The sequence below is a fragment of the Phacochoerus africanus genome, chromosome 6 (genome assembly GCF_016906955.1).
Source record: "Phacochoerus africanus isolate WHEZ1 chromosome 6, ROS_Pafr_v1, whole genome shotgun sequence".
In the NCBI taxonomy this organism is placed as follows: Eukaryota; Metazoa; Chordata; class Mammalia; order Artiodactyla; family Suidae; genus Phacochoerus; species Phacochoerus africanus.
This window is the reverse complement of record NC_062549.1, coordinates 125,544,317-125,568,334: the sequence shown is the minus strand read 5'-3', so window position 1 is coordinate 125,568,334 and position 24,018 is coordinate 125,544,317. Positions and strand designations below refer to the sequence as shown.

The 24,018-nt window shown below is 49.2% G+C and overlaps 1 protein-coding gene and 1 pseudogene across 2 annotated transcripts in view; both read right to left on the bottom strand.

Annotated features, from left to right (window-relative positions):
• TGFBR3 (transforming growth factor beta receptor 3) overlaps positions 1-24,018 on the bottom strand; it is a 200,792-nt gene that overhangs the window by 91,050 nt on the left and 85,724 nt on the right. The window lies entirely within an intron of this gene.
• Positions 1,946-23,999, bottom strand: LOC125130034 (60S ribosomal protein L37-like; annotated as a pseudogene).

Sequence of the window (24,018 nt, the reverse complement as noted above, 5' to 3'; positions counted from 1 at the left end):
CTTGCTGAGTTTGGGATATATTTTAACCATAAACCGTGGGCAAGTCAGGCAACTACTGTAAGTTACCAGCCTTGAGCGTTTTTACAAGGAATAACTGATAGGGCTGGTCAGTCAGTCCTGGTTATGGTATTTCATGTAAAAATCTTTAAACCCCAGCCCTCGTTCTCTGCTGTGCGAGGAATGAACCAGACAGACCAAGTCTTTACACTCGCTCCCTTTGCTACCTAAAGGGAACACAGTCTCCAGGCTGCACCCCAGGGATGTCTTCCGGAGATGCCCCCGTAAATCCCGGCAAAGACCCAAGGATGAGTTCTGCAGCCTTTCCATACACACCCGAAACAAATTTGGGTCATAATCTCTCTCACAGCTTCTTCTCTTTTCTTTCAAAAGAGAAAGAGAGTGCATTGCTGGTAAACAATTTTGGAATGAAAATAAGACTGGCTGATTTCCAGAAAATGATCTATTGGCTGCCCTCAGGGAGGAGAAGTTAATGATCCTTTGCCTGAGGAACAGAGAAAAGTAACTTTCACTCTAAACCACAAACACTGGTGCTTCACCAACTTGTCTTCCTCCTTGTGTAGGATTCTGGACACGTCATTCATTTAAGGAAAAAAAAAAAGCTCTGTGTCAGTATCTTACTTTGGGATTCAGTTTCCCCATAAATGAAGAGGCTAAACCAAAGCCCACGTTTCTTTGACCAACTGATGGAGTCAGTAACGGCGCTGAAGACAGATCCCTGGGAAAAGATGTGGCTGATGAGAAAGAACGGGCTGGTGTGACTGAATCATCAATTCAGACAGGCCAGGTCGTGGTGCAGCAGAAACAAACTGACTAGGAACCATGAGGACTCGGGTTCGATCCCTGGCCTCGCTCGGTGGGTTAAGGATCGGCGTTGTGGTGAGCTGCGGTGTAGGTCACAGATGCAGCTCGGATCCTGAGTGGCTGTGGTGTAGGCCAGCAGCTATAGCTCTGATTCGACCCCTAGGCTGGAACTTCCACATGCCACAGATGCGGCCCTAAAAAAAAAAAAAAAAGGCAGACAGGCCACATCACACGAAATGACTTGTGCACTCAATTAGAAGGAGAGATTGACAGAAGTTTAGTTGAGCCTGCCTCAGTAAATATAATAAAAGACTTTTTTCTTTCTTTTGTTTTTGTTTTTGTTTTTTTAGGGCCGCAGCTTCGGCATATGGAGGTTCCCAGGCTAGGGTTCAAATTGGAGCCACAGCTGACGGCCTACTCCACAGCCACAGCAACAGCAACATGTGATCTGAGCCACATCAGCCACCTACACCACAGCTCATGGCAATGCCGGATCCCTAACCCACCGAGTACGGCCAGGGATCAAACCCGCAACCTCATGGTTTCTAGTCGGATTCGTTTCCACTGCACCACAATGGGAACTCCTTTCTTCTTTCAAAAATGGAAAATATTCAAAAGTGAATTTCTCGAACTTTTCAGACCAATTTGGGCATTTTTTTAAAGAATTCCATTCTTTTTTTTTTTTTTTTTCAATTTAACTCTGGGTCAGTGTGTGCCCTGCAGTCTTTTATGCTTAGCAGAAGCAAAATAAATCATGAAATACTCAAGCTACATCCTAAAGGTAAATCAAGATTTACAATGTCTTTTAAAATAGGTAGTGTCGACAAGATAATAGTCCTAAGACAAGGTGATTTTTTTGGCTTTGTTAATTTCTTTTAAGTATACTTTTCAATGAGAGAGTTGCATGATTATACTGAATTTCAGGAAGACTGGAGGATTTTTCTAAATTCTGTCAAAATGTAGAGCTTCTAATAAATCAAAATATGATTTAAAAACAAAAGAGTCAGGAGTTCCCATCATGGCGCAGCAGAAACTAATCAGACTAGGTCACAGACTCGGCTAGGATCTGGCATTGCTGTGGCTGTGGTGTAGGCTGGCCGCTGTAGCTCCGATTCGACCCCTAGCCTGGGAACCTCCATATGCTGCGGGTGCAGCCCTAAAAAGACAAAAGACCAAAAAAAAAAGAGTTGATGCAAACATTATTACACGGTCAGGTTCTAAAAACACTATTTTGAGAGGATAACCCTCTTTTTAAAAATTTTTTTAAAACCAGAACATTTATTGCATGACTTTGCTGACACCCTTACGATGAAGCAGATGCCACAACAGCTGCCATCGTGGGTTTAGGTGCTGTTCCTTCCCAGAATCTATGCCTGAATCTGCCATATACAATTTTTAGGTGCCGCATTCGACCAGTCCTAGAGGTATTTCATCTTTGAGCTTTTGCACCCCGGTTGTACTCTGTCTTTCACTTGGCAGGGTAGCCACATTTGCCACAGGTCAACTTCTGGAGACGGTAGGCCTTAGAGCCACAGCTGTGGCACAAAGCTGCTCTTATTCTGATGCTTTCCAAACGATGAGGTTCCCTTGGTCTGCTCACCTCCGCCAGGGAGACCAAAGAGCCGTAACGCTCCTTAAGGAGGACAATGGCTGCTCTCGGTTATACTGCAAATCATTCGCCTGAGGCCACGTCTCAGGCCTTTCAATGAACTCATTTGATGCCTGGGAGTTCTTTCAGGCCAACGGGCAATGTGCTGAATGGGCACTGCTAGGCAGGCGCACAGGCCGATCTGGATCCCAGGTGAGACGTTATAAAGTTCTCTCATGTCCCGCCCCCACCCGCATTTCTTCCCGCACTTTTTTTTTCTCGTCCTTCACTGGCTGTTCCAGAAGCAAAGCAATAGGCAAAGGCGTAAAATAAATTAGAAACCAGGGGACTTGGTTAAGCCGTGCGGATAAAAATCTGAAAGAAGCAAGAGGATAAAACACAAAATGAAATCTGTCTATAATAAAATCTTTGGTGTTGCTGTCATGGCTCCGCGGTAATGAACCCAACTAGTATCCATGAGGACTTGGGTTTGATCCCTGGCCTCGCGCAATGGATTAAGGATCTGGCGTTGCAATGAGCTGTGGTGTAGCTCACAGATCCTGCATTGCTGTGGCTGTGGTATAGGCCGGCCAGCTGTAGCTCTGATTCGACCCCTAGCCTGGGATCTTGCATATGCCACAGGTGTGGCCCTAAAAAGACAAAATAAATAAATAAATAAATAAAATCATCGACCTCTAGTGATATAGGAGATTTTGGATATATTCTACTCCAAATATTTATTCTAGAGGCCACTGAAGCCCAGAGCAGTGATGGTGTGCCCGAGTGCTGGTTATGGCATCACTGGGACCAAAACCCAAATATCCACCCTAGGGATCCAGCCTCTACTTATCCTGCTCGTGGAACTATCCATGTCTCTCCTTTTAGAACCAATCCTCTGTTACTGGAAAAGAAGGGTTCCCTGAACCTTCAGATTTTTAACCCCTGGATAAGAACACACAAACATAAGGAATGCCAAAGACGGCTTCTCCTCCGGCAAAACGACCTGACCCTAGACTAATGAATCCCACCGCCATGCTTTCCTCCTTGCTCACTTGCTCAACTCCAGCCACATCCACTAAGCTGCTTCCAAGCTTCAGGTCATGACACAAGCAGGTCCTTTATCAGGCCTATTCTTCCCCTGGATCTGTGCGTGGCTCACTCCTTTTCATCATTTGTGCCTCTGAGCAAGTGCACCTTCTCAAGGGAGCCTTTCTCACCTCCCCAACCACCACCCCTTCAAGTGCTACTTGAATACCCAGATACCTCGTGTTCAAAACCATGGAGGCACCGCAAAGGCTGAAACGCTGCCTTCTTAGCACTGCATCTGCGGTCCGAGAACAGTGCCTGCACGTGGTAAACACTCGCACACTTTTAGAATAAAGTGAAGGAATGTATTGAAGACCAAGGCAAGATGAACCCACACGTGGAGTGACTCCCCATCCTGGTGTTGGGATAGCCTTCCATTTATGTTTTTATAAAGTTGAAAGGACAAGAAGGCAGCTGTAGGAGAGAAAGCTACCAGAAGGATTTTTGGCTTCTATCTAAGGCATATCTCCTAAAGCATTTCTGATAAAAGGTCACTGCCAAGAAAACTAAAATAGCCAACTTTCAGCTTACTCGAGATGTGCAAGAATTCAAGATCAAGTCATAATATATCTCAAAGTTCACCTGACTCTGCCAGCAGGAGCCCTGAAGTGCTGGATTTTTAGGCATGTGAATGATACATTGTTTTACTGAAATATTTTCCGAGATTCCTTTCCAAATTCAACTCCGTAGTCTTTTTTTTCCCCTAAAGGGCAAAACACCAACCTGTTTCCAAGCTATTTGGTAATATTTTGGCACAGATAAGCCAGTAAAGAGAGTTGTCTGCATAGCACAGAGCCATCGCAACAGGGTGCCCCAACCTGCCCCTTTCTTAACCTATAGATGACAACCCAGCTATTCACCTGTAATTCTCAGCAGATGGCTATTTGAGTGCAGCTCAAAGACTTACCTCCAGGATTAAAGTTAACAGATAACATTGGGAGCAAGACTTAAGCCCCCCGTTCAGGAGAGCAGGGCAGCTGAGGTCATCTAAATAGGAGGAGGAACACGGAGAACTGGCTAGGCATGCTCTTTGCTACCTTCGGCAAATTCTCAAGGGGCATCAGGACTGCCAAGCGACAGGTGCTTAATAAACACTGATTTAATGACTGAGCAAATGTCTCAACCTTGGGAACGCCCGCCTTGTCCCCATCTATAGCAGATGTGTGCTGCAGGTTCAAGCTTGGGCTCTGCCAATTGCTCCCCAGCTCATGACCTTGGGCAGAGACAACCTAACCTTTCTCAGCCTCAATTGCTTTGTCTGTAAACCACCGCTAACAACATCCTTGCAGGGGGTGCTGCTAAGACTGATCAGGATGCGGGTTTTCTTAATCCTCTGAAGAAACCATTTACAATGTTTGACTCTGGCTGCATCAGTGCCTACAGGTCCCTGGATTTTGAAGCAGGAGGACAAACTGAATAGGCTGCATACATGACCCTTAGCTTCCTAACAAAAACACAAGCAGCTTTTCTGGCCATTTCTGAGCTTTCCCCTCAACCTCTGGGACTTGGGTCTCATCAAAGACCAGGCCTGAAAGACAGACCACCAGCAGCACCAACGCGGTCACCTTCACCAGTTACTCCCGTTGAGGCAAGGCTAAGCCGTGCTCAAGTCCCACTCTCCAAATTTCGTTGCAAATGGGGCGTGGGGGGGGGGCATTGTGTGTAGGGGGGGGTTATTACTCAATGAGTTTATTACATTTATAGTTGTACAATGATTAGACTCCAACCAAGACCAGTCCTGAGAAACCACGTTTATTCCACACTTAACCCCAACACCACATCTGCTCGGAGGAGACCCCAAATTTCTGGACAGAAACTCCATCACCTACTTTTGGTCCTGGAGTATGCCTTCCAGAGAAACAGGGACACAGGATGTGCTAAAGCCATGAAGTCCTTCCAAAACAGCTGAAGTCACTGGATGAGGTAAAGCTAGACGTTTCTCCCAGTCTGAGGCTGAGACATTTGGGGACAAACATTTATCTCTAGAGGTCTCCCCACACGGCCCCTTCCAGCGTTAAAGGCTGTACCAGTTCGTCTGGCTTTGAAGCCCTGCATCCGTACAGCTGGGCACCCATCCTCCCGCCGTAAACACCACCAGGCGAGGCCATCAGACACAGGCTTCCACAGCCGCCAGGGCACTCGGTGTCCTAACGTATTTCAGACGCCTCACCTCGGCCGTTTTATTTACCAGCCTCCTCCCCTCGTCTTGGAAAATTTTGCTTCCTGCCCTCAGCCAAACCACATCCCGATTTCAAACCTCTCCAAATTCTCACCTCCCAAGAGCGTCGCCAGGCCAAGCACACCTGGCTCCAATTACTGCAGCAACGCGCCTCCCGAGCCCCAGAACCTTCTAGCAGGCCTGACTCCTCAGCGCTTGTGTGTTTATCTGGGCCCAGCTGCACTTGATTAAATCAAGTTGGTTACGTTTCTATCCTGTGTGTTTAGGGCAATAACGTGTTTCCAGGTCTGTCCTCCCGGTTCGCAGGTGGTGGTCTCCGCCCGCGTCTGCATCTCAGAGCGGCCGCTGTGCGGGTTGCAGCCCTCGTCACTCCCACAATGCCTTGCGGGCAGTTCGCGGAGGATGCTGACCCGCGGTCCAGCGGCCTGCTTCTAATTACGTGGGGAGGGGACTTCGCTGGAGCGAACTGGAATGATTAGTTCCTCTAATCTTCCGTATTTCAATAAATAAGAGAGGGAGAGGAAGAAGGATTCGCTGTGTGTACTCTGTCCTGAGGAAACAGTGAGCTGTTTGGAAAATCATGAAAGTTCTACTGTGCGAGGCCGTAGGATCTAAGCCCTCGAGAACTCCGAGTTCCACCCTCCAAAGCATTTTCCCAAGTATCTGGAGGCCAGATTTGCCCCCCGCTCTGTAAATCCTACTTAATCCAGGTTTAAAAAAATAATTTGAAGAACAGCAATAAGACATCAGATTTTGTTCGTTTACATTTCAGCTATTAGGTGGTTCCTAACCCACTGTAGGCTGAGCGTGTCTTTAAGGGTATTTTCTAGTTCAACAATTCCAGAAACACTTTCATTCTGCTTTTCAATCAGTATTTTTTACTAAATGCAAGTTACGCTGTTTTTCATTTTGGAGGCCTGAACTAACTATATTTTTAAAATATGCCCTTAACTCTCAATGTAGATGCAGGAAAAAAAAAAAAAGAAAAAAAAGAACACTGAAGGAAACACTAGATTTCAATCTTCCCAACCGCTTCACAGTGACAAACGAAGGCACTGAGACTCACATGGGTCTACAGGTAAGATTATTTTATAACTGAACCATACATAGCAATATCAATAACCGGATTTTCCGGAAAATATAATGAATATAAGAAATTAAATGAACTCTGTTCATTTAATAAAGCTAAACTGTTATGATCAAGGTATTCACGTGTCCATTCAAACCTTTATTTCACCTATAGTTATTGAATGCTTACTACATGCTGGGTATGTTCTAATTACTGGAGATAGTGCACAACATATATCTCATGGATATTTTAATGGAAGGGACAGACAATAAATACCTTTTAATATAAATATTAGGAAAAAATATAAATATTGGGTGGTGATAGGAGTTATTCTTAAAAACAGGGTTTGGAGGCAGTGGGGGGCCAGGGGGTAGGGTTATTTTAAATGGGCTGGTCTGTGAAGGCCTTGATATAGAGGGGATGGCTGGGCGGGGCCCGGAGGAGGGCAGGGAACCAGTCCTCTGAATAACCAAGAAGTGTTCCGGGCGGAGGATGGGAAGCAGGAACACGCCCTGAGCCTCTGAGGGACATCTGAGCCAGCCACCGCGATGTGGTCAAAATGGTGAGAGCAGTGGGAGACGGGTGACAGTTACACTGGGGACTGGGCATTCTATTCTAAAGGCAATGGCAAGCCCCCACGGGAAGCTGAACTGGTGAATTTTGTGGCTGGACTTGAGTTTTTAAAGGCCGCTATGTGGAGAATAGGTCCTATCAGCGAATAATGACCGCAGCTTCCTTTTACTGCGTACTTTTATATTCCAACCGCTGTTCTAAGCCCTTGACACAGTTTAGCTGTGTCATTGTTGGGCTCCTTACAAGGTAGATGCTTATTATTATCCTCACAGAAGGAAAATTAAAAAGCCCGGTTCCATCATAAAGAGGGAACCAGGCTTCCAGCACAGGCACCCTAGCTCCAGATCCTGTGCTCTTAAGGGACCTGGGTTAGGGGTCCCCTGTGCCTCGGAGTAAAGACCTGATGGTGGCTCAAACCAGCGATGGTGGCGGGGGGGAGGCTGGAGGGGGATCAAAGCTGGGCAGATTCCGAATATATTTTTACGGTAGAATAAACAGGATTGGGTGTGCCATCTGAGCAAACAGGAAGTCCTGGATCATGTCAAGGATTTTGGCCTTCGCAACTGGGTGATGGTGCCCTTTACAGAGATGGAGAACGGAAGAGTGGACAAAATGGGGACAGGAGGGCTGCCTGGAACTCCAGACCATCTCCTGAGCTATGCTGAGACAGGGTTTATTTGAATTCCTGTGGCTGCTGTAACAAATCACTAGAAACGTGGTGGCTTAAAACAACAGAAAATTATTCTCCCATAGTTCTGAGGCCAGATGTCCAAAATCAGTGTTACTGAGCCCAAATCAAGGCATCAGCAGAGACACCAGCATCTCCAGAGGCTCTGGGCGAGGACCCATCCCTCGCCTCTCCCAGCTTCTCACAGCTGTGGCTCTCGGGCCCGTCCTTCCCGTCCCTGCCTCCACGGCCACCTCGGCTCCTCCTCTTTGTCTACGTCAAATCTTGGGCCCATAAGGACCCATGTGGTTGCATTCAGAGGCCGCCCGGATAACCCAGGGGACTCTTCTCACCTCCAATTCCTTCAATTAACCACGTGTGCAAAAACTCCTTCTATAGAATATTCCCATGGTAACATTCACAGATTTTAGGGATTAGGATGTGGGCATGTCTTTGAGAGCCATTATTTAGCCTAGTCAGGAATACATGACAATAAGAATAATAAAATTCACGGGTGTGGGCAAAGAATTGGCAACATTTATTCCTCTTCCACGTGAGAATTTGATCTTGTGTTAACGCTCTTATCTCTCTATGCCCTAATTTAAAACAATACGTCAACTATAATAAAAGACAATTTGTTTATAAGAAAAATTACTCCTGATTGGTAAATTGTATAGGCATTAGAAACATTAAAACTATCTGACAGGAAGAGAGATTTAGGGGCTTCTCTGAGGGCAGAGACTCTTGGAAACCGGGCATGTCCTTCTCGGGCACCATGGAAACTATTCCTATAGAGATGCTTTTTAGCTCCTGGAAGGTGTGAAGCATCCAAAACAGAGACAGACAGACAGAGAGACCCAGACACACAGACACACACGCACACACCATGCAGATCTAGCATTTGAGCGTCCATTGGAGAGTTCCAGATGACAGTATGAACTAATGTATAGACAGCCACAGGCACCCAAACATGAGGAAGACCAGGCTACCCTGCCCTACATCCGTTGTCTTTTTTGGCCACCCCTCGGCATATGGAGTTTCCCGTCTCCAGGCCAGGGATCAGATCCCAGCAGCCGTCACAACCTATGCCGCAGCTTCAGCAACGCCGCATCCTTAAACCCACTGTGCTGGCTGGGGATCGAACCTGTGTTTGCTGGCGCTGCAGAGACGCCATCGACCTCCTTGTGCCACGGTGGGCACTCCCCACATCCCTTAGTGGACTGAAACCACCTGTGGCCTGTGACCATCTCTTGGGTCTGAATGTTTGTTTGAATCCAAGAAGACCCGCTGGTGTTTGCTGCCACATGTAATACAGATACCATTTCAGTTTAATTATCTCCATTTCCTCCCCCACCAAACCCTTTACCACAGGAAGCGGCAGGGGGAGGGAGACAGGCACCTGTCCCAGCTAGTCCCCCGCTGGTGGGCTTGCTCATAAGGAGGGAAATGGCTTAGAAGGGGCAAAGAGAAGAGAAAACCTGGAAAACACAAATTAAGAAAGTCACAAAGACGGAGCTGGCCACTTCCTCAGGGAGAAGAAAAGCCTTCAATGACTATGTCATGCTTCCTGCACTTTTTGCTTTCAGGAGGCCTATTCTGCAGGATTAAATGCAAAAGTCCCAACCCACATCTCCGCTGGAAATGTGCAAGTGGGCTCATTACTCGGAGCCAAGACAAAGGATAAACCTTTATGGGTACCGTAAGCATGAGTCATAAAAAATAGGAAACACATGTAGGACATATACACAGTAATGGTACCAGGCCAGGGAAAGTGTTTAGGAAACGCATATGAGAACACATGGGGAAAAGAGGAGGAAACACCCCCCCACACACACACACGGCTCCAAAAACATCAGAAAAACTCACCGCAAGTCAGGGGGTCCTTATTACTCGGGTCTCTTATAAACATAGGTCATTTCCCTATTTGGAAATGGGCTTTTTACAAAACGCAACAAGGAGGCGAACTGAATCAAGAAAAAGTAACTTGGAGTCGGTTTTGAAAGATTTTATGATTTGGGAAATTGGAACAGCTTCCAACTAAAACACTGGGAATTAGATATTAACGGCATTAAATCTGAACAAAAAAGATCTTTTCGGGGGAATACGTGTTCGCCACGGTACTATGACCATTTCATTTAGATTCTCACTATCTGAATCTATTAAGAAGGGAAAAGACTGGAATCTTCAACCCCTATGAAAGCAGGAAGCAAAAACAAATGGCAACACCAACACTGACGACATACAAAGAGCCATCAGGGGCCAGCAGCGGAGCCTCTAAAGGCCTCTCGGCTCAGCAGAAAGAACCGACACTGGGGAAGAGGCAGAAGCCTTGGGTCCACAGCACCCGATGACACTGTGGGGCGCGCAGCGTATAGCGGAGGGAAATTGCACTCCCAAAGTCCTCTGGGGCAGACGACAGAGGCTGACTCATCCCCAAAATGCAGCTCACCAGTCGCCTCTGATTTTGGAAGCCCCCCACATTTGAGACATAGAGTGTCAAGCAAAGAAGACGTGTCTCCCAGCAAAGCAGGCATAGTCCCCATCCAGACAGACTTGGGCTTCTCCCTTTATCTTCAGAAGCTCCTGAGTCCCGAGGACAATCCTGCCTGCACATCTATCTACTCGAGGTTGAGAGGGGGAGGAGAGAAACTGCAAGGTATTCGTTTTAACTTCATTAAGTTTTAAATTTACCTAAGACTTCGGGAAAAAGCAATGCCTTCGGGAGGAGAAACCTCGTAGAACCTCCACCTCTCGACACATCCACCTGTTGGCCACTGATGCGACAGGAGCGTGGCTGGAGCGGAGACGCGCCGCCTCCTTTTCCCCTGCCCCTCCTCTCTCCGTCCTTTCAGCAGCTGCCACATCTCCCCGTCCCCTCTCCCAAGGCACCTGCAGACGTGCCCACAGCCCTAAGGGCGAGGCCACACTGGTGGGGGGCTCACCTCTTAAGATCCCAAGGCTGCTGCCCTTTAAATCCGTGCACAGGTATTGAGAGCCGACGTGCAGCACGCCCAGCGGCGGGCACGTGAAGGCTGCGGCCACCGCACCAACTGGTGGGAGCACATTCAACAAGAATCACGTGAGGGTACACCTGTGTCAACAAGCAGAAATTAAACCTCAATGTACCCAAGGGAGTATTTGGGCTCCAGGCAAGAACGGGGCTCTAACCGTGATCCCGGCTCCTCCAGCCGTTCTCCTTGGCTTACGGGGGGGCCCCCCGGTGACATTTAATCCAGTCCATCTTCAGAAGAAGCCAAATCATACCTGCCATGTGCCTCTCCTCCACCACGGAATGTTCAAATTCTAGATTCAGTCAAAGGACTCCATCGTTCAGGTGGAAAATGCCATGAATAGAAAGTACTGTCATAGGGTGCCTTGGATGAGAATCCAGATAATTCCAAATGACTGTGGGCAAAAAACCACAGCCCGGAGTTAAATGTACAGCTGTTTCACCTTAGTTTTAGTTTAGCTTTCTTTTCTTCTTTCTTTTACTTTTTTTTTTTTTTTTCATCTTTTTGGGGCCCCACCTGTGGCATATGAAGTTCCCAGGCTAGGGGTGGAATCAGAGCTGCAGCTGCCAGCCTACACCACAGACACAGCCACAGGGGATCCGAACCACATCTGAGACCTACACCACAGCTCACCGCAACGCGGGATCCTTAACCCACTGAGCCAGGCCAGGGATCAAACCCGCATCCTCAGGGGTGCTACTTGGGTTTTTAACACACTGAGCCACAACGGGAACTCTGTTTTAAAATTTTAAGTCAGGACGGCCCTCCTGGGAGCAAAATCCCATCAGGATACTAGAAAAACGGTGCTAAGCTTATAGAAGACAATTGGTTTTTAAAAAATGAATCTTGCTCTTAGGAGTCTGAAAGGGCGATCCAGCATCTGGACGTTGACATTTTAGCATTTCAGACAAGGCCAAGGAGCTTCAGGGACAGGACTGTTTTAATTAGCCGGCCGTCTCGCTGAGAGGCCCTAGCAGCCTGGAGAGAAGGCACAGCACACACAAGTACAATGGCAGCCAGAGCAGCAGCCCTTCCAACAGTCACAGCCCTGTGTCTTTAAGACCAGACCCTCATAAATGGATTGCTTCTGCTGGACACCATGCTCTAAATAAACAGACTCTTCTGGCCGACACACAACTTCCTGTAGGGTTCTGGTGGGTAAAGCTTAAAAAGGCTGCCAAATCCAATGACCAGCAACTTTTGAGCTGACTTAGAAAACAAGCTACAAAGACTTGAGTCCAGAGTAAACAAAGGAAAAAGCCACATGAAACAGGGAACAAATTACTATCCAGGCAGGGATATTTTAAGGGCTCGCTGAGCAAAGAAGAAACACACAATTTTTAAAAATCGCGTTATTAAGTAGTTAACGATACACGGTCCAGCAAATGTCCTCTTTCAATTGGAGGCATCAAGGGTAATTAATTCCAGTGATATTAAGAATTGGCTGGGAATCACCCCTCCAGCAGGAGGACAGATCATTCGCAGTGGCCCAACTTCAAACCCGGCTCAGATCAAATGAGCTGCCCAGGGGAGCAGCATGGAGTCAAAAACCATTTATAGCTCTTGCCCCGCGGAGGGCAAGACTAACTAGTATACCAGCAGAGGACTCAAATCCTTCCCAGTAAAAGAAAATGTAACAAAGACAGAGAAACGGGGTAGGGAAAGACCGAAACAGATCTGAGGAAGGTAGATGCAGTGAGTAGCATGAGTCTTCAGTAGAAAAATCACTCAACATACTGATACAAAGTGGAGGGTACCTGCTCGGCCTCAGCACTTCGGAGGGGCCTGGAACACAATGTCAAGTCCACTGATGCAATGAAATCAAATCAAAGTACACTGTGGAAACGGGGAGTAATTTACGAAGACCTACAGTGACACTTTATTTTTTTACTTTTTTTGGTCACACCCGTGGCACGTGGAAGTCCCCAGGCCAGGGATCAAACCTGCACCACAGCAGTGATCCAAGCCACTGCAGTGGTGATGCCGGATCTGTAATGTGCTGAGCCACATGGGGACTCCTTGGAGGTGACATTTTATTTTACTTTATTTCTTTGTCTTTTTAGGGCCGCACCCACAGCATATGGAGGTTCCCAGGCTAGGGGTCCAACCGGAGCTGTAGCCACTGGTCTACACCACAGCCACAGCAACACGGGATCCCAGCTGCATCTGCTACAGCTCACGGCAACGCTGGATCCTTAACCCACTGAGCGAGGCCAGGAATTGAACCCGCAACATCTTGGTTCCTAGTTGGATTTGTTAACCACTGAGCCACGACGGGAACTCCTAAGGTGACACTTTAAATAACCCCCTCAGCATCATGCAAAAGCCCAGTATCGAAATGCAAAAGGGTCCAGCGTGGTTCCTGCCCTCACGAAGCCCACGCATCAGCTGAGCATGCAAACTAACCCCCGTGATTCGGGAGCACATACCACGAGAAACCATATACTCTCGGGCCGGCGGAAGTGCAGATCGTGGTGGGGGAGGCAGGGGACTCAGAGCAACGAGAGGGAGATGGAGGAGGACAAAGCAGTCAGGAGAGGGATCGCCAGAGTGTCCAGACTCACGCGTGGGCTTCCACCGCGGCCGGGATGGACAGGGTTAAGAACGCGGTTCAGGTGGCATCAAGAAAAAGCTGTGGGCAGTGGTTCCACTGAAAGGTCAGGGCCGAGGCTGCGGAATCTGCACACAAGCGTTTCCCCGGGATTCAGAGGCAGGGGTCACATACCACACACACTTGGAGAAACACTGATGCACAGGATTAAGTCCAGATCCTGGCTCGTGCAGCCTTTCCAGCCTCATCTCCCCTGCAGACCCCAGCCCTCCCACCACGGCCCCCGTCGCCGTCCCCATCTTCTACGCCAGGGCTGGGCAAGCTTTATCTGCCAATGGCCAGACTGTAAACATTTGGGGCTCTATTCAGCTCTTCCACTGTCCTGAGGAAGCAGCTACAGACGACAGATAAACAAACGCACATGGCTAGGTGCCCATAAAATAGTATTTATTCCCCCCCTCCGAAAAACAAACTTTACTTACAAAAACGGGCATCAGACTGATGAATGGATAAGTAAGATATGCTCTCGCCATTCAAAAGAATACTATTCAGCAATAACACAGGATGAAATAATTTAACACATGTGACAGCACGGATGAACCCTCAAATGCATTATGTTGAGAGAAGCCAGGCTTAAAAATCACCCATATTGCACGGTTCCACTTATTTAAAATGTCCAGAATTTCAAATCTATAAAGAAAGTAGATTAGTGGTGGCCTCGGGCAGGCGTGGGAACCTAGGGAATGGGGAGTGCTTGCTACGGGGCTGATGTGGGGTGCTAAAAATGTTCTAAAATTAGATTGAAAACCATTGGCTTGTATGCGGTAAACAGGTGAACTTTAGGGTACGGAAATTACATACATACGAAAATAAGCACCAGGCAGGAGTGGCCCACGGTTTGCCACTCCCTGGTGTGTACACCAGCCACACTGTGAACAAGGAAGGATCTGCCTCCGCACACGGTCCCGCCCTTCCCTTCGTGTCGCAAGGAGCCTCCCCGCGCTTCTGCCCAGTGACTTACACTTGACCTTCAAGCCCTTCGCCCGATGCTCTCTTCTCAGCCCTACCCCTCACCTGCAGGTGGAATCGCCACTCCCTCTATTGGGCGCCTGCAAATTACTGTTAATTTTATCACAAATAATGGTCCTATTATTTGTCACACTGCACTAACTTTATTCTCCCTCAATAGCCCATGAATGCGCAGGATGTGAAGATGAGGAGGGAGCCCCAGAGCGCCCGCCTAGGACACAGTAGGTCTCAGGGCGTAACTCACTGAACGTGTCTGTAGGGGAGGGCCCCAAGCAATCAATTACAGGAGAGTTCTTTCGAGAAAGGCAGGTCGATGAAGCCGTCCACAGGCCGGACGGAAAGAGCCAGGGCCTCGTGCCGAAGGCACCTGTCCCAGGAGACTGGTAAAGGGGCTGCAGGTGAGAGGAAAGGAGCACAGACATGGGGGAGATTTCAGAGGAGCAGGAAGAAAAGCGGTGGCTGAGCAAACACAGGCTTCGAGTGAATGGCTAAGTCCGAGATGCTTCCGAAGTCCTGAGACAGACGGTAGCAGAGCCACTGATGGGACAGGGGGTAGGCTGGACACCCCAGCACGGGGAGGAAACGGGCTTAGGAAGGCTGCACAGAGATGAGAAGAAGAGCTAGTGTGTGAAGGTGCCCTGTGTGCCTGGCATACACGCCAGCCCTACGGCCCCAGAGCCTTCTCTCAGCCCTGGTGAACCCTCCAAAAAAACACTCTTAGCCTCTCCACCTACAGACAGGAGCCTGGGGCGCAGAGAATGAAGTGACTCGCCCAGAGCCACAGGCTTGGGAGGTGACAGCGCTGAGCTCAGCCCTCTGCCCGAGGCTGGCAGCCACCCCCTCCCCCCCAGAGCACAGCACGGGCACCTGAGGGAGGATGAGAGAGGCAGGGGGCCCTGGAGCTCCGACTGGAGCTCTACACAGGAAGCCTGGGGAAAGCCTGGGGAGGCCCTGCCATGAGGACTGCACTGTCTCTCGAGGGCACCTCCCCAGCCCCAGCATCCCACGTGTTGGTCAAAAGGGCATCCCCAGAGACAAGGAGAGAGAGGGCAGGCTGCAGAGAGGAAAGAAGGCAAAGGCGGGATGCACAGACGCGCCATCTAAGCTGTGGGCAAGGAGAGGGAAGGAAGATGCAGCAGAGAGGGCCAAGTTCATGCACGGCCTCTTCACTGCGGCGGGGGGGGGGGGGGGAGGAATAATTACACGTGTCTAATTTTCAAGGAAGTAGTTGGAAAACGCAGTGCGGGTAATGCTGGAAAGTAGTATCAGAAATACATCTGCAGCATCTGAATTTTGGTTTGGTTTGGTGTTTGGCAGCACCCATGGCCCATAGAAGTTCCTGGGCCTGGGATCGGATCCAAACTGAAGCGGCAACCTGAGCCACAGCTGCAGCAACGTAGGATCCTTAGCCCACTGCACCACAGCGGGAACTCCAGGATCTGAGAATTTAAATCAAAGGTACTAGCAGTAAATTGCCATTCTCCAGCAAAACGTCAGGATAACAAATAAGCAATGGAAACAAGGAAATACAAGTTGGCTACATCGATATTCTGCAACACAAAACAAACTGGGCGTGTGCCCAATCCGCACGTCTGGGGCTCCGATTTGTACACCTGCTCCTTACTTTGGTCAACTGCTTTTCTATTTATTTTATTTTTGTTTTATTTTTGTGCTGCAGGGGTGCCCCTGCGGCATATGGAGGTTCCCAGGCTAGGGGCTGAATCGGAGCTGTAGCCACTGGCCTACACCAGAGCCACAGCAACGCAGGATCCGAGCCGCATCTGTGACCTACACCACAGCTCACAGCAACACCAGATCCTTAACCCACTGGGCGAGGCCAGGGATGGAGCCTACATCCTCATGGGCCACAACGGAACTCCCTCGACTGCTTTATAAAATGGTCTCCAAAAAGTTCTGAGAGCAAAAAGTCACACTTTCGCATGTAGAGGGTGCTCCTATAGAAACACTGTCTAACAGCATTTTGGGGAAATTATACAATTTTTGAAAGAGAAGTCACCACGGCCACAGAAGTATGGATCGGGAGGGCAAACCCCAACCTCTGTAAAGAGGTTTTTTTCCCCACCACACCGGCTGGGAAATCTGCCGGGGGACGCATTTTAGAAGGCATCAAGGCCGTCTCTTCTCCAGCCTGGCGAAGAGGCAGTAACAGGAGAGGCCTTTCCAATCTGTCAGCTCCCAGCCAGCAGAGGCCATAACCAGCACTGCCTCAGGCCAAACGGGCAGAGTCCAAGCGGGCGGAATCCCCCTGCGGGCAGAGGGTTGTGCTTTCCTAGGGCAGTGTGACAGCAGCTGGCCGTCCCTGTGATGGATGGCAGGGTTTGAGCCAAGTGGCCAGACAGTCTTGGTAGGAACATTGTAACTTCTTGACTTCTCTCCCACCTCCCCATCTTTTTAGGGCCGCACCTGCAGCATCTGGAGGCTCCCAGGCTAGGCCTACACCCCAGCCATAGCATCGCAGGGTCTGAGCCGAGCTTTCGCCTACACCACAGCTCACAGCAACGCCGGATCCCTAACCCACAGAGCAAGGCCAGGAATCGAACCTGCAACCTCATGGTTCCTAGTCAGATTCGTTTCCGCCTCGCCACTCTGGGAACTCCACTTCTTCACTTCTTATGTCCTAATGTGTTTGCTAAATCTTAATGTTGACTATTATCACTCTGCTTCTGCCTTCACTGTTTCTAAAGTTCCAAGACAGGGGTTTCTGGGGCGTTCTTATTCAAGAGTTAGCTGTAGTTGCAGCCTGGACCTCTTGACCCAATGTGTTAGGGACCATCCATGACTACTTCAACCTGGCCTGCAATGTCCTCTGTGGAAACAGCCACCAGAGGCCTGGCTGCCTCGTGGCCCCCAAGCCAGCTCCTCTGGCCAGTCCTGGCCTGGCACCTTTGTGCTGCCCAGGACAGTCTCATCATTTAAACCGTCCTGAGCAGCTTCAAGCCAAAGGAAACGTCTTTTTCTTTTTTGCTTTTTCTTTTTTTTTTTTGGTCTTCTTAGAGCCATACCTGCAGCATATGGAGGTTGCCAGGCTAGGAGGTTGCCAGGCTACAGCCGCCTGCCTACACCACAGCCACAGGAGCATCAGATCCAAGCCACGTCTGCGACCTGCACCACAGCTCACGGCAACGCTGGGTCCTTAACGCACTGAGCGAGGCCAGGGATAGAACCTGCATCCTCATGGATAGTAGTTGGGTTCATTCATGCTGAGCTACGATAAGTCGGATTCAGCTGCCTTTCAAGTTAATGACATAATGGCCCCAGCAATACTCAAAGGCATGGAGGAAGGAGGAGGGAGAGAGGGAAAGGGGAGAGAGAAGAGGAGAGAGGCTGAGGGAGCACAAAGGAGAGAGAGGAGAAGGCACAGAGAGAGAAATGCCTTTTCAGAAACATGGGCCTGTGGTCCGTGCAACCTCCTGCTCAACGTGCTGTAGGCCTGTGACGAATGGGCCGGTTCAGCGGTAACCTTACCTGTGGGGCAGAGTGACTTCCAAAACAAGCACTATTTAGACAGACCCCAGGCAGTGTTTACGTCCGGAAGGTATTTATTCAGTAACTGAATTTCCCTAATACACAGTGTCTGTGTGCGAGGGGTCTACTTTCACACTTGCTTGGCACCTGCCACCTGTAACATCTCTGAAACATAAAGAGCCTGGAGTTTGCTTGGGCGTTTGGCCAGCACATACACAGGACCAGCAATGGGGAGTCCCTGCTGAACAAGAGCAGAGGGGAAGGGCCCAGCTAAGAGAAGGAAGGTGCGCCCGTGCTGGCGGGCATTGGCTATTTCTGCTCTCACAGGCAGGCTCACCAAAAAAACCAGCCTTGAAATTTTGGATCAGTTCTTTTAGTGGGGATGGGCGAAGGTAGGACATGCACCCATCGCCCACCCCCGCACCGTTCTGTGTGTATTTTAGTCACTGTGGGGAGTGGGGAGGGAGAGAGAAGCTGTCCGCCTAGTAATTTTGTGGCTATAGGATAGGTAGGTAAGTGGGTAGTTAGTAAGGATAGATAGATGGGTAAGAAGGTAGTCAGTAAGGATAAAAAGGTAAGTAGGTAGTTGGTAAGGATAAACAGATAGGTAGGTAGGTAGTAAGGATAGTTAGGTAAGTAGGTAGCTGGTAAGGCTACATAGTTAAGTAGGTAGGTAGTAAGAACAGTTAGGTAAGTAGGCATGTAGTAGGGATCTCAAAACCACTTACTCCCTAAAGGGCCAGATGGCTCAAAGCAAGCAAAAAAGATGTGGGCTCAGAAGGCAAAGTCCGCATCCAGAAGCTCCTGCATTTCACCCCCAGCAGGAAGAGCCCTGAACGTGTCTGCCTCCCTGGTCACGCAGCTCAACAAGTTCGGGGACCAGCCGTGGATTACTAGAGAGGACAGGTGAGTTACCTTTGTGAAAAGCTGGAAGCCTTCTTTGGGGTCAGGACTGGCAGGGGGCGGGACATGATCAAAACCCAGGCGGGAGGGGGCGTTTAGGGCGGGTTAAGACCCCACGGAGCGCGAGGGCGCCTGCGCTCAGCCCTGCCCTTATAATCCCTGCCACTAGACGCCACCCTCTTCAACGCCCGCCCAAAAGGAGAAAAGAAAGAGACGATGCCACCCATGAAACCCCCTGACACACGGCCCCAAAGCCACAAGGAAGGGAATGAAAAGGAACGCTGAGCATCAGAAAGAGCGATCACAAGCATGTGCAGGAAACCCGGCCCTTCCGTGGGAGATGTGCTGGCTCAGCTAACAGGTAGAGTCAAGCGAGACAGGTTGGCAGGTTCCGTAGCACCAGGAGCAAGGTGGGAGCTCAAGGTGGAAGGGACGTGGACTCAAGTGTGGGAAAGGCTGGGACTGCAGAGTCCAGCAGCGCCGGCTCAGAGGCGGGCTCCACGCCCGGGGGCCACCGTACCACCTGCCTAAGGCTCCCTCCCAGTGAGGCTGACCTTGAGGATGGCCAGAGACCACGCAAGTGCCAGGCAGGTGGCCGGCCCGAGCAGGCACGTCGCCACCCCCCACTATTGTGGCTGTTACTGTTATTCCAGGCGTCAGGCAGCTTTTAAGAGGCCAGCAGAACAGTGAGCCTTTGAGATGTGTTTACTTCTCTGTTTCCCAACTGTGGTCTCTCCTGCCCTCAAACAGAACTAAGAAAGGGACAAGCTTATGCCACAGTCCTCCAAGAAGGGACAAAGTAAAAGTGAGTTGGAGCCACATGTGTGATTAACCGCACATCCCAAATGGCCCTGCCCACCAAGAAGCTTGGAGCCAAATTTCAGATTCCACATACCAACCCCATTAACCCGTACGGCTAACAAACAACACTTTTCTAACAACCTACATCTCCCTTTTGTCCTCGTTTTGCATTTCTGCTTACACTGTTGGAATGTCTATTGTTAGAAGCCCATCCCAAATTCTTTTTTTTTTTTTTTTGGAATGAATCAGAGAATAAGTAAATATATAAAGAATGAAGAATTCTGAGCTTTCTGCCGGGTGAGGATCAAATTATTAAACCTGGCCCCCTTCCCATGGCAGTGGGTCCTCCCAGATGCTCACTGCACCCCTCCAGCCAATCGCTGGCAGGCCCATAAACAGTCACTTCTTTAAGGTCAAAACAAATACATAAATTTAAACGCCCATATCTTTTATACACACATATGCTGCTAACTAAGGGCTTTTCCTAATAACCAAGCAGTTGCACGGCAAAGAGAAAAGCAGCATCTCCAACAACAAAAAAAGCAGGTCACAATAAAAATTAGAGGAGAGGACACAAAATTGTTGCCATTCCAGCAACTAAGGAAAGTATGTATCTGTTAACACGCCATCAGCGGTGTGTAATGCTTCTCAGGAATCAGGAAACAACACCCAGAGGGACCAGACTGGGGCGGGGTGGGGTGGGGGTCGAGGGAGAGGACAGGGAAGGAAGCGGGGGGTGGGGGGGACTTTGCCGTTAAAGGGCACCAGGGTGTTGGTTTTTAGAGAATGAAAACGATGACACCTGCTCCCTTATTCTAGACAACAAGGCTGATCTCTCAGGGCTATTTATCCTCTTCCGCCTTCCTCAGTCTTCTTCCCGTTTGCTGCTCACTTCCAGGACTGTCGCTTCCAAAACCGATGGTCACACATGAGAGGTGTGGGCTCGGATGGAAAATCCCCAACTACAGGTCTGTCCTGAGGAGAACCCAGCAGGCGGGTCAACAGCAAAACCACGCTTTGGCACCGAGGGCTTGGGGGTCCGTTATTACAGCAAGTATGTTTCTGATACAAATTCCCTGGTGGCCTAGCAAATTGTTTATCTAACTTAAACGTAGCTGTTTCCCCAAAGTCGGTCAACCTGCGGCGTTATTCCTTCCAGGTGTAGGCTCTGTCACCTCCTCCCCACAGGAAAAGCTGCAGCCTCTCCTCGGCTGGGAGACTTAAGGCGCCTGGGGGGCAGGAATTCAGTGAGAAGGGGTGATTTATAATAGATCTTAATGCTGATCTGCACCAATAACAAGCCGGGGGTGGGGTGGGGGTGGGGGTGAGGGGGCCAGGGTTGATTTAGTGACCCCCTCGCGTGGAAGGAGGACCTTATGAAAAACAACTACCTCGGTCACAGGAGTCAAAGCAGTTATGGCGTGGAGCCAGCAGGGCATTCTTTTCTCATGTATAAACAACATTTATCATTTCATCTCGAAAAACATTTGCCCTTAATATTTGGTAGAGACGCACGCAAAGGCTGCCTCTAGTCCTCCCGCTAATACCCCCCTAGAGCCAAGTGGTTGGGATGTTTTTTAGCACAGACCATACATAATAGCATCTCTATCCAAGTCAACTTATCCACTGAGAATATCAGCAAAAAGAGTTGGGTGGGTTTAGGTTGGAGGAGGAAGCCATAAAGTAAATTTTATGGGTAATTAGAATGAGGTTGAATTGGTTTTTTTTTACCAACTTTACTGAGATAAAATTCACATGCCATCAAATTCACCCATTTCAAGTACAAGTCAATGGTCTTTAGTATATTCACATTTACCACTGGTATTCCGTATATTCACATGCAATTGTGAAACCATCACTACAGTTTGTAATTTTAGAACCTTTCTGTTCCCTCCCCCCAAATAAAACTCTGTGCTTATGAACAGTCAGCTCCCATTTCTCTCTTTTTCCCCCAACAACCTCTGGGTTACTTTCTATCCCTCTAAATTTGCCTGTTCTGGACATTTCATACATATGGAGTCAGGCAGGATCTGTCTTCCGCGTCTGTCTTCTTTCACTCAGCATAACATTTTCAGGCTGCATGTTTCATTCCTTTTTGTTGCTGAATAACCTCCACCGGATGCCCGGGCCGCGTGGCCTCGTCCACTCCTCAGCTGATGGACGTCCGAGTTGCTCCCTCTCTTCCGCTCCCACGAACATCCACGGACACGTTTTTGTGGGGACACGTTTTCCTTCCCCTTGGGTATGTACTTCGGGGTAGAATCCCGGGGTCGTCTAGTTCAGATGACTGTTCAGCGGGGTTGGCGTGGCTGCCCTACTGTGTCTCCGCAGTCACGGGGAGGAAGGTGAACAGAGCTATCATATTTCCCCATCCCCGGCTCACCGTCCACATGCCAACTCTGCTTCTTTCTCTCTTTGCCAGGGCCCTCGTGCTCCGAGAGCATCTTCAACACTCGCTCTGCGGACCGGAAACACTCCCGGGCGACCGAACGAGAGGAGCTCAGAGCCAGAGCGAATTGCCAAAGACCACGTGTCCCATCTTGTTTGCAAACAAGACTGAAGTACAACCATCTAATTGCATCAAGCCCCTCAACGAAGGAAAGAGGGCAATTTCCCTCAGGTGCCTGATCTCAGAAATATCTGCAAAGCACTAACCCCAAATCATATATCCGTACACAAATATTGAAGGGGGAGGCGTATGCCCAGGTTTTTAACCACGTTTGAGGGATCACGCCTGACGTGCCCGCTTTCTTCACTTCCTCACTGAACACACCATGTCCTTGATCCCCACTAACCGTGGGCACCCTCGGTGCCACCCTGGCTATTTTGATCTGACACAGTGACTACCGATGGGGCAGAGTCCGGCTGTCATTCCTCTGCTTCCACAGAGTCTTAGGTGAATCTTTGCAGAATCAACACACGCGCCGCACAATTTAACACACGGAATTTCTCCCGTGGCTGCCTCGGTAATAGCTTGGCTTTGCTTTTCTTTCTCGGCTCCTCTGAGAGAGCATATATAAAATGAATAATTATTGCTGCTCAAGAATCACTGGAGTCAGCAATGCTTCATAGGAACTGCACTTCCTCCTTCCTCCCTTCCCTCCCACCACAAATTCTCCCCCCATCAGTTAAGAATTAAAGAGGCATTACTGGGCTAAAGAAATCCAACCTGAAATATGTGCTGCAGCAACACTGACAAGCGACCAAGAGTATTAACAATAATTTCCAGCATGGCTGGAAGAATGCGATGATCCGTCTTTGAAATGAGCCAACTCTGCACAAGATTAAAATCAGTTTCCTCATCCTTCTGGACCCCTCGCCTCTCCTAGTCCCACCCCCCTCAAAACAAAGAGTGGTTGAGGCACAGCAACAAATGGTTCTGGAAATTAACGTTCTTGACCAGAACGAAACCCCAAGATAAATTCCACGCTCCGTTAGATTTTCTACACTTCTCTGGGATCAGGGTTTTTTGTGGTTTCTCTCTCCCCAGAGGGATACTACCTGAGTAATAACATTTCTGACCCAGAAGCTTAAAAGCAGAAAGAGCGACAACTGTGTGTAATCGTAAAAAGAGGAGCTCATTAGCCACAACCCAGGTCATTTCTGAGCCACAAGAGAGAGGAGGCCACTTCTCTCTTAAGGTAATGACCTTGAGCAGGTGAGTTAGCTTTGTACCTGGCTGTCCCCTGGAACATGGGACAGTAACAGGACCTCAGGGAGCACGTGTATGGGTGCTTCAGACCGAGCCGAGGACAGAAGAAAGACCGAGGCTCTCTGAGCATCACCACCACCAAGACCACCTCCATCTTCCAGAAGCTGCCTGGAGAGCAGACAGAGCTACCCGCCCCCAGGGCGTCTCCATGCAAATACAAGGTACGGCCATCCTTATTCCAGAGTCTGGCCCCTGACCCATCCTGCAGGAGCAATAGGCTCACGAGACAAAGCCAAGAAAGAAGAAAGACGGGGCACAGCAGGAGATGGGACAGACATTTGATAATAACAAAGAAATGGCACCTTATTTGTTTTTTCACAACCATGTTGAAAAAATGCAATTCTTAAAAACAATGGTGGGGTGGGGGTGGGGCAGGAGAGGTGAAAAGCTGAGAAACCTCTCCAGCGCGAAGCCCCAGAGTTGCCCAGCCCAGAGAGCGAGGCTTCTGGATGATCTGACATCCTTCTCTCTCTCGAGGGTACTTTTGTGTCCTCCTCCCCATTTACGTTCATACGTGAGCATCCTCGCGACACCCAGAAGG